Here is an 8,270-nt window from a genome sequence, read left to right on the forward strand (position 1 = left end):
ACAAAAAGATTTCAGAGAAAGTCACAGTTAGGAGTCATTTCATTCAAGCTTGCAACCCTTCTGGGACCCAAACAGCTTCCACTGCAACAGCCAAAAAAAAACTAGAAAACCTGATCCAGGAGAACTGGCTTCTCCCCTTCCATTGTTATATCTGTTCTAAACAAAAAACCTAAAGGCCTCCTCTGATTGTTGACTTAGACAGTTCCCCTTAGCCACTTCAGCATCTCTGCCTTTACAATCTCTCTTCAAAAAAAACTCAGGACAAAATAACCTTTTTAAAGTGACATCATCATCACAGGTGTCAGCCTGGTAGCTTACGACTTGTATGCCAAAAAGAATAAGTGGCAAGTGACAGACAGAGCTAAGCGATTCCACAGCCAATGGATCAGATCCATCTCTGTAACTCTGCCAAACACTGTCCGCTATCATTTGTGACTATCCACCAACTTACTGGAGGAGGCAGCTCCACATACATCCCCATCCTCAAATGATGGAAACAACCAGCACATCCGTGCAAAGATAAAATTTGAAGCATTCGCTGCAATTTTCAGCCAAAGCGCCAAGTGGATGATTTATCTCAGCCTTCTCCTGTGGTTCCGAGCACTACAGCACCAGTCTTAAACCAATTAGATTCACACCATGTGATATCAAGAAACAATTGGAGACACCGGATGCTGCAAAGGCTATGAGCGCTGATAATGAAGACTTGCACTCCAGAACTTGCCTCTCCCAGAGCCAAACTCGTTCAATACAGTGTCAACACTGGTATAAACGCAACATGAAAAATTGCTCAGATATGTCCTGTACAAAAAAAAGTAAGACAAATCCAACCCAGCCAATTATTGCTCCATCAGTCTACTCTCGATCAGCAGTAAAGTGATGGAAGGTGTCACTGACAGTACTATCAAACAACACTTGCTCAACAACACCCAGTTCAGGTTCCACCAGGTAAAAACAAGGACTGCAGTTGCTGGAAACCAGAGTCTAGATTAGAGTGGTGCTGGAAAAGCACAACAAGTCACGCAGCATTCGAGGAGCAGGTTTCACCAGGGCTACTCAGCTCCTGACGTCATCACAGATTTGGTTCAATAACAGACAGAGGTCAGAGTGACAGCCCTGAATTGAATTAAATTGAATTTATTGTCACGTGTACAAAGACAGTGAAAAGCTTTGTCTTGCGAGCAATACAGGTAGTTCACACAGTTAAGTAGCACAGATAAATAAATAATAGGTAAACAGCAGCAAAAACAAAAATACAGGTACAGATGAATGTTAAGAACTAGAGTTCATTCAGTATTCTAACAACACTAGGGCAAAACCGGTTACAAAACCAGCTGTTGCGTGTATTCAGGCTTCTGTACCTTCTCTCCGATGGTAGAGATTGTCGAAAAACATTGCCAGGATCGGATGGATCTCTGAGAATGCTTCACAGTGGACCTGGTAGATGGATTCTATAGATGAAAGGTTGATCTCTGTGATTGTCTGGGTTGAGTTCACCACTCTCTGTAACCATCTCCAATCTTGAATGGTACAGTCACCATACCAAGTAGTGATACATCCAGGATCTGGATTAGTGGTGCTGGAAGAGCACAGCAGTTCAGGCAGCATCCAAGGAGCAGACAGAGTGCTCTCAATGGCGCACCTATAAAAGATCACATGGGTATTTGCCATCATGCCAAATCTCCTCAGCTGCCTGAGGAGGGGATATCGTTGGGCCTTTGTAACCAGTGTGTCCACATGAAGAGTCCAAGAAAGCTTGTTGTGGATGACCACTCCCAGGAGCTTGACACTCTCCACTCGTTTTACCTCTATGTGTAGGGGGACATGAGTAACATCCCACTGAAAGCCAATAATGAGTTCCTTGGTTTTGCCAGCATTGAGAACTAGGTTGTTTTCAGTGACCATTTTTTCCAGGTCTTCCACCTCCTGTCTGTCGTCTGTTTTGTTGCCCCCCGAGATTCAACCAACTATAGTGGTGTCACCAGCAAACTTGTAAATGCATTAGTCTGGTATTTGGCGACGCAGTCATGTGTATAGAGTGAGTACACACCCTTGGGGGGCTCCAGTTTTCGTGAGGATGAAATACTGTTCCCAATCTTCACTGATTGGGACCGGTGGATCAGGAAACTGAGGATCCAGTTGCAGAGAGTGGGGCTTAGTCAGAGATTACTAAGTTTAGTAACCAATCAGTCTCAAGAGGATAATAGTGTTGGAAGGCTGAATTGTAGTCAATGAATAGGATTCTTACGTAGCTGTTCTTGGTGTCAAGATGTTCTAGGGAGGAGTGAAGGGCAAGTAATATGGCATCTGACATGGAGCTGCTAGTTCATTGGCGAATTGGAGTGAGTCAAGAGTAGTGGGGAGGCTGGAGTTGATTAATGCCATGACCAGCCTTTCAAAGCACTTCTTGACCACCGAAGTTAGGGCCACTGGACGGCAGTTATTGAGACATGCTACATGAGCTTTCTTGATGTTGGCCCTCTTGAAACAGACAAGCAGAGTAGCCTGCTGCTGGGAGAGGTTGAAATATCCGAGGAGACTTCTGCCAATTGAGCGCAAGCTCTGAGTGCACGGCCTGGTACGCAGAGGGGTTACCTCTTGCCGAAATCCTGCTCAAAGTGAGCATAGAAGGTGTTGAGATGACCTGGGAGGAATAATGTCTGCTTTCTTGCACGGTCACTTTTTAGAACTGGTGATGTCATTTAGTCCTTGCCATATTTGTCGGGTGTCTGTCTGGGTCTCTAGTTTGGATCGATATTGGTCCTTGGGTGTCTTAATGGCTCTGCGAAGGTCATACCTGGATTCCTTATATTTGAGTGGGTCTCCTGATCTGAAGGCCTCACGTCTGGTTTTTAGCAGGTTCTGTATAACTTGATTCATCCAGGGCTTCCTCAGTCTGCAGTCCTCCACACACTTGCTGATAAAGTCTGTGACGGTGATAGCATATTTGTCCAAGGTACCTGCAGACTGTTTGAACATGGCCTAATCAGATGATTCCAGACAGCACCAGAGTTGATCCTCTGCCTCCTCCAACCAGCACTGGACCTGCATCCGCGCAGGGGGTCCCGTGCTTGTGCTTTTGCCTGTAAGCCAGGAGAAGAAACACAGCATTTTGGTTGGAGCTCCCGAAATTAGGTGGGGGGTTGGGGGATGGAGCGGTAGGCATCATTCAGTGGTGTAGCAGTGGTCTAAAATGTTCAGGCCCCCAGTGGGACAGGTAATGTTCTGGTAGGATTTGGGAAACACCTTCCTTAGATTGGCTTGATTGAAGTCGCCAGTTACAATAAACAAGGCCTCGGGATGTTCCATCTCCAGGGTTTTATTGGTAGAGTACAGCACATCCTGAGCTTCCTCAACTTTTGCTTGTGGCGGTATGTACACAACAGTTAGTATAGCAGCAGTAAATTCCCGTGGTAGATAGAACGGGTGGCACTAGATAGTGAGGAATTCCAGGTTTGGGGAGCAATAGCTGCCCAGGGTTGCAATGTCTGTGCTGCATGAGCTTTATGGATGTTGGCCCTCTTGAACTCGTTGATTAAACCCCTCCACCCTTTCTCTTAGAAAAACCATAAGCCTGAAGTGCGCAGTTGGGAACAGATGGGTTGAGCCAGGTTTCTGTGAAGCAGAGTGCGCAGCAGTCCCGCAGTTCACGCTGGAAGCTGAGCCATGATCTGAGTTTGTCCATCTTTTCTCCAGAGATTGTACATTTGCTAGGAGTGAGCCAGGAAGGAGGGGGTCTTGAAACTACGTAGTCTCAGTCTTACAAGCAAGCCGGCACGCTTATCCAGCTTCCTCACAGGTTTCTTAGATTTGAGTGGTCCGGTGGAGTGGATTGCGACTGCTTCCAGTTAGGTGATGTGTCCTAGGAGCCAGTAGAGCAGGTAGGTTGCAGCTCAGTGTACTTTTGCAGGGAGTCTGCTTAGGACCCAGTGTAGCAGGTAATTTACTGTGTGTTTTTTTTAAACTGGTGGGAGTTCATTTAGGATCCAGTGAAGAGGTTCCTGGTTTCAGCTGCTGCCGATTTGCTGCTCCAGGTCCAATCACATTTTTTGCAGAGGTGTTTGGGCTGCTCTCCAGGTAAGTTCTGATAGATTTATGTCAGGCAGGTGTCCTATGGGGCCAGGAGTGTTTCATGTCGGTTCTCCTTCCTGGGGCAGGTCTCTCAGGTCCCTCCATTTTCCAGCAGGCTCCAAGCCTGGGGCTCGCGTAGGCTGCCTCCGGCTGGTCTGGCCTTCTTCTGGGCTGGTCAGATGGGTCGTGGGCACCACATGGTCTTGACATCAAGGCTGGATTTGACTGACAGTAGCATGAAGGAGCCCTAGCAAAACTGCAATCAATGGAAATCAAGGGGCAAACTCACCACTGGTTGAAGTCATATCTGGCACATAGGACGATGGTCGTGGTTTTTGGAGGTCAGTTATCTCAGCTCCAGGATGTCTCTGCAGGAATTCCTCAGGGTAGTATCCTAGGCCTGACCATCTTTAGCTCTTTCACCTTCCCTCCATCATAAGGTGAGATTTGGGGATGTTTGCCAACGATTGCACAATATTCAGCACCATTTGTGACTCCTCAGCAACTGAAGCAGCCTTTGTTCAAATGTAACAAGATCTGGACAATGTCCGGGCTTTGGTTGACAATTGGCAAGTAACATTCAAGCTACACAAATGCACCATTACCTATAACCACTGCTGCTAAGGGCACTGCTTGTCACTGGTCACTTGGGTGTTTTTCCTTGGGTGATGGAATACAACTAAAATTTTCTGCACTTGATGTTTCTTCACTTTGTCCTAAACCTACATGCACATGACATGTGTGCTGGGGAGAAATAAGCACTCCTGCTGTTTGGCAGTAGGGCAGAGGTTTTAAAAAATATATACAATCAGGAGATTTAGAATCTCCTCAGTTGAGAACTGACTGTAGAAAAAAAGAAAACAAAAGGAAAAAAAACAAGAGATCCATTGCCACTTGACATTAAATGGTGTTACTATCACTGAATCCCGCACCATCAACATCCTGGGAGTTACCACTGACCAGAAACTCAACTGGACTCACCACATAAACACATTGGCTATAACAGCAGGTCAGAGGCTAGGTATAAAACTCATGATTAACTCATCTCTTGACTCCCCAAAGCCTGACCATCATCTACAAGGCACAAGTCAGGAGTGTGATGGAATACTCCCCACTTGCCTGGATGTATGCAGCCACAACGACACTCAGAGCTTGACAACATCCAGTTATGCTTTCCTTTATTAGTCAGAGCAGTAAGTATAGGAGTTGGGAGGTCATGTTGCAGCTGTACAGGACACTGGTTAGGCCACTTTTGGGATATTATGTGAAATTTTGGTCTCTCTCCTATAGGAAGGATGTTGTGAAACTTGAAAGTGATCAGAAAAGACTTACAAGGATGTTACTAGAGTTTGAAGGGTTTCAACAATAAGAAGCTGAATAGGTTGGGGCAATTTTCCCTGGAGCGTCAGAGTCTTTGGGGTGGGGGGGTGACCTTACAGAGATTTACAAAATCATGAGGGGCATAGATAGGGGAAAGAGACAAGATCTTTTGCCTGGCATGGAGGAGTCCAGAACTAGATGGCACGGATTTGAGGTTAGAGGGAAAAAGTTTAAAAGAGACCTAAGGGACAATTTTTTCATGCAGAGGGTGGTACATGTAAGGAATGAGCTGCCAGAGGAAGTGGTGGAGGCTGGTACAATTACAACATTTAAAAGGTACCTCGATTGGTTGATGAATAGGAAGGATTTAGAGGGATATGGGCCAAGTGTTTGCAAATAGGACTAGATTAGTTTAGGATATCTGGTTGGCAAGGACAAGTTGGACCGAAGGGTCTGCTTCTGTGCTGTACATCTATGATAAGGCAGAATCAAAAAGTGTGGCACTGGAAAAGCACTGCAGGTCAGGCAGTATCCAAGAAGCAAGACAGTCAGTGTTTTGGCCATAAGCCCTTCATCAGGAATGTGGGGAGGGCCCAAGGGGACCGAGAAATAAATACGAGGGGGGTGGATAGGGTTTGAAGGTGATAGGTGGATGTTGGTGGAAGGTCAAAGGGGAGGATGGAACAGATAGTTGGGAAGGAAGATGGACAGGGGAGAAGTTGAACAGGGCAGTCCTGAGGTGGAGGGTTGGATCTGGGATAAGCTGGCGGCGGTGGGGGGGGGGGTGGGGGAGGAAATTGGTGAAATCGACTTTGATGCTGTGTGGTTGCAGGGTCCCTAGGTGAAAGATGAGGCATTCTTCCTCCAAGCGACTGGGCGGTATAGTTGTTTGGTGCATGTGTCCTGGAGATGTTCTCTGAAACATTTCACAAGTTGGTGTCCTGTCTCTCCAACGCAGAGGAGACCACATAGAGAGCAATGGACACAGAGGATGAGGTGTCTGAATGTGCAGGAAAATCTCTGTTGGACCTGGAAGGACCCTTTGGGGCCTTGTATGGAGGTGAGGGGGGAGGTTTAGGCGCAGGTTTTACACATCTTGAGGTGACAAGGGAAGGTGTTGGGAGTGGAGGGTGGGTTGGTGGGGGTGGGGAGCATGGACATAATGAGGGCAGCGTTGAGGAAACGGTCGCTGCAGAATGCTAATGGGAGAGGGGAGGGAAATATATCTCTGGTGGTGGGGTCAGATTGTAACTGGTGGAAATGGTGGAGGATGAGATTGGTGGGGTGGAAGGTGAGGACGAGAGAGTTCTATCCTTGTTGCACTTGGAGGGGTTGGGTTCAAGGATGGAGGTGCGGGAAGTGGAGGTGATGTGTTGGAGGGTATCCTTGACTGTGTGGGAGGAGAAATTCCAGTCCTTGAAGTAGGAGGCCATTTGGGATGTTCTGGAATGGAATTGCTCCTACTGGGAGTAGATGCAGTGGAGGAGGAAGAATTGGGAGTCAGGGATAGCGTTTTTCCAGGAGGCAGGGTAGGAGGAGGTGGGTTTGAAGTAGATGTCCAGGTTGACTTAGTCACTGAAAATGGAGATGGAGAGGTCCAGGAAGGGGAGGGAGGTGTCCAAGATGATCCAAGTGAACTTGAGGTCAGGGTGGACAGTGTTCATGAAGTTCATGAAGTGTTCAACCTCCTCATGGGAGCTCGAGGTGGAGCCAATACAGTAATTTAAGACTAAGCAGCCCACTTGATGGCACTACATCCACAAGCATCCACTCCCTCCACCACCAACATGCAGTGACAGAAGTATGTACCATCTACAAGATGCAGCACAGAAATTCACCAAAGGTCCTCAGGCAATTCAAACCCAAGAACACTTCCATCTAGAAAGAAAAGGGCAGCAGATACATGATAACACCTCTACTTTCAAAGTATCCTCCAAGCCATTCACCATCCTGACTTGGAAACAAATTGCTGTTCCTTCATTGTCGATGTGTCAAAATCCTGGAATTCTCTCCCTAATAGTATTGTGAATCCACTCATAGCAGGTGGACTGCAGCAGTTTAAGAAGGCAGCTGAGCATCACCTTCCCAAGGGCAACTAGGAACAGGCAATAAATGTTGGCCACGCAGTGATGTCCACATCCCTTAAACGAATTTTAAAAATGTTTAACAGAGAGTTTTAAAGTAAGGTTAAACTTCTGACATGAAAATAAACCAAGATTCTCTCCCTGTGACCAGTTTTCCAGTTCTATGGGAAATCTTTGCACATTAGAGAAGGACCAATCAGCTTCAAAGGACGCAGTAGCTGTTAAAGCCACTATACTTGAATTTTTTTCATTTGTGGGACATGGATATCACTGGTGAGGCCGCTATTTATTACCCATCTCTACATCTACTCAGAGTCAACCACATTGCTGTGGGTCTGTCACGTCAGGTAAGGATGGCAGATTTCCTTGCCTAAAGGACTTTAGTGAACCAGTTTTTTTCCCCAACATTTGCTAATGGTATCATAGTCATCATTAGACTCTTAATCCCAGATTTTTATTGAATTTAAACTCCATCTGTTATTGGGTCTGTGGATTAACAATCCAGTGGCAATACCACTAGGCCATCATGTCCCCTTAAAGTTAAGGTGCCTCACAAATAGATATGTCTGATTTTGTTTGACATCGTGAAAATCAATTAGAATACAAGTTATCTCAGTTGCTACACTGCATTCTCACAACTAAGTCTCTCTGATTACCAAATACTCAATCACCCACCCTTCTAACCATCTCACTGCAAAAAAATTACACTGGTACTTCAATTAATACTGCACTGTCAGAGGTATCAACTTTTGGATGAGACTTTAAACTGATACTACCTCTAACAGAATATGAAAG

General features: G+C 46.2%; 1 protein-coding gene across 1 annotated transcript in view; it reads right to left on the reverse strand.

The window, feature by feature from the left end:
- The window catches only part of cwc27 (CWC27 spliceosome associated cyclophilin), a 267,994-nt gene that overhangs the window by 258,811 nt on the left and 913 nt on the right, over positions 1 to 8,270 (reverse strand). The gene's annotated exons all lie outside the window — the stretch shown is intronic.

The sequence above is a fragment of the Chiloscyllium punctatum genome, chromosome 1, assembly GCF_047496795.1.
Source record: "Chiloscyllium punctatum isolate Juve2018m chromosome 1, sChiPun1.3, whole genome shotgun sequence".
In the NCBI taxonomy this organism is placed as follows: domain Eukaryota; kingdom Metazoa; phylum Chordata; class Chondrichthyes; order Orectolobiformes; family Hemiscylliidae; genus Chiloscyllium; species Chiloscyllium punctatum.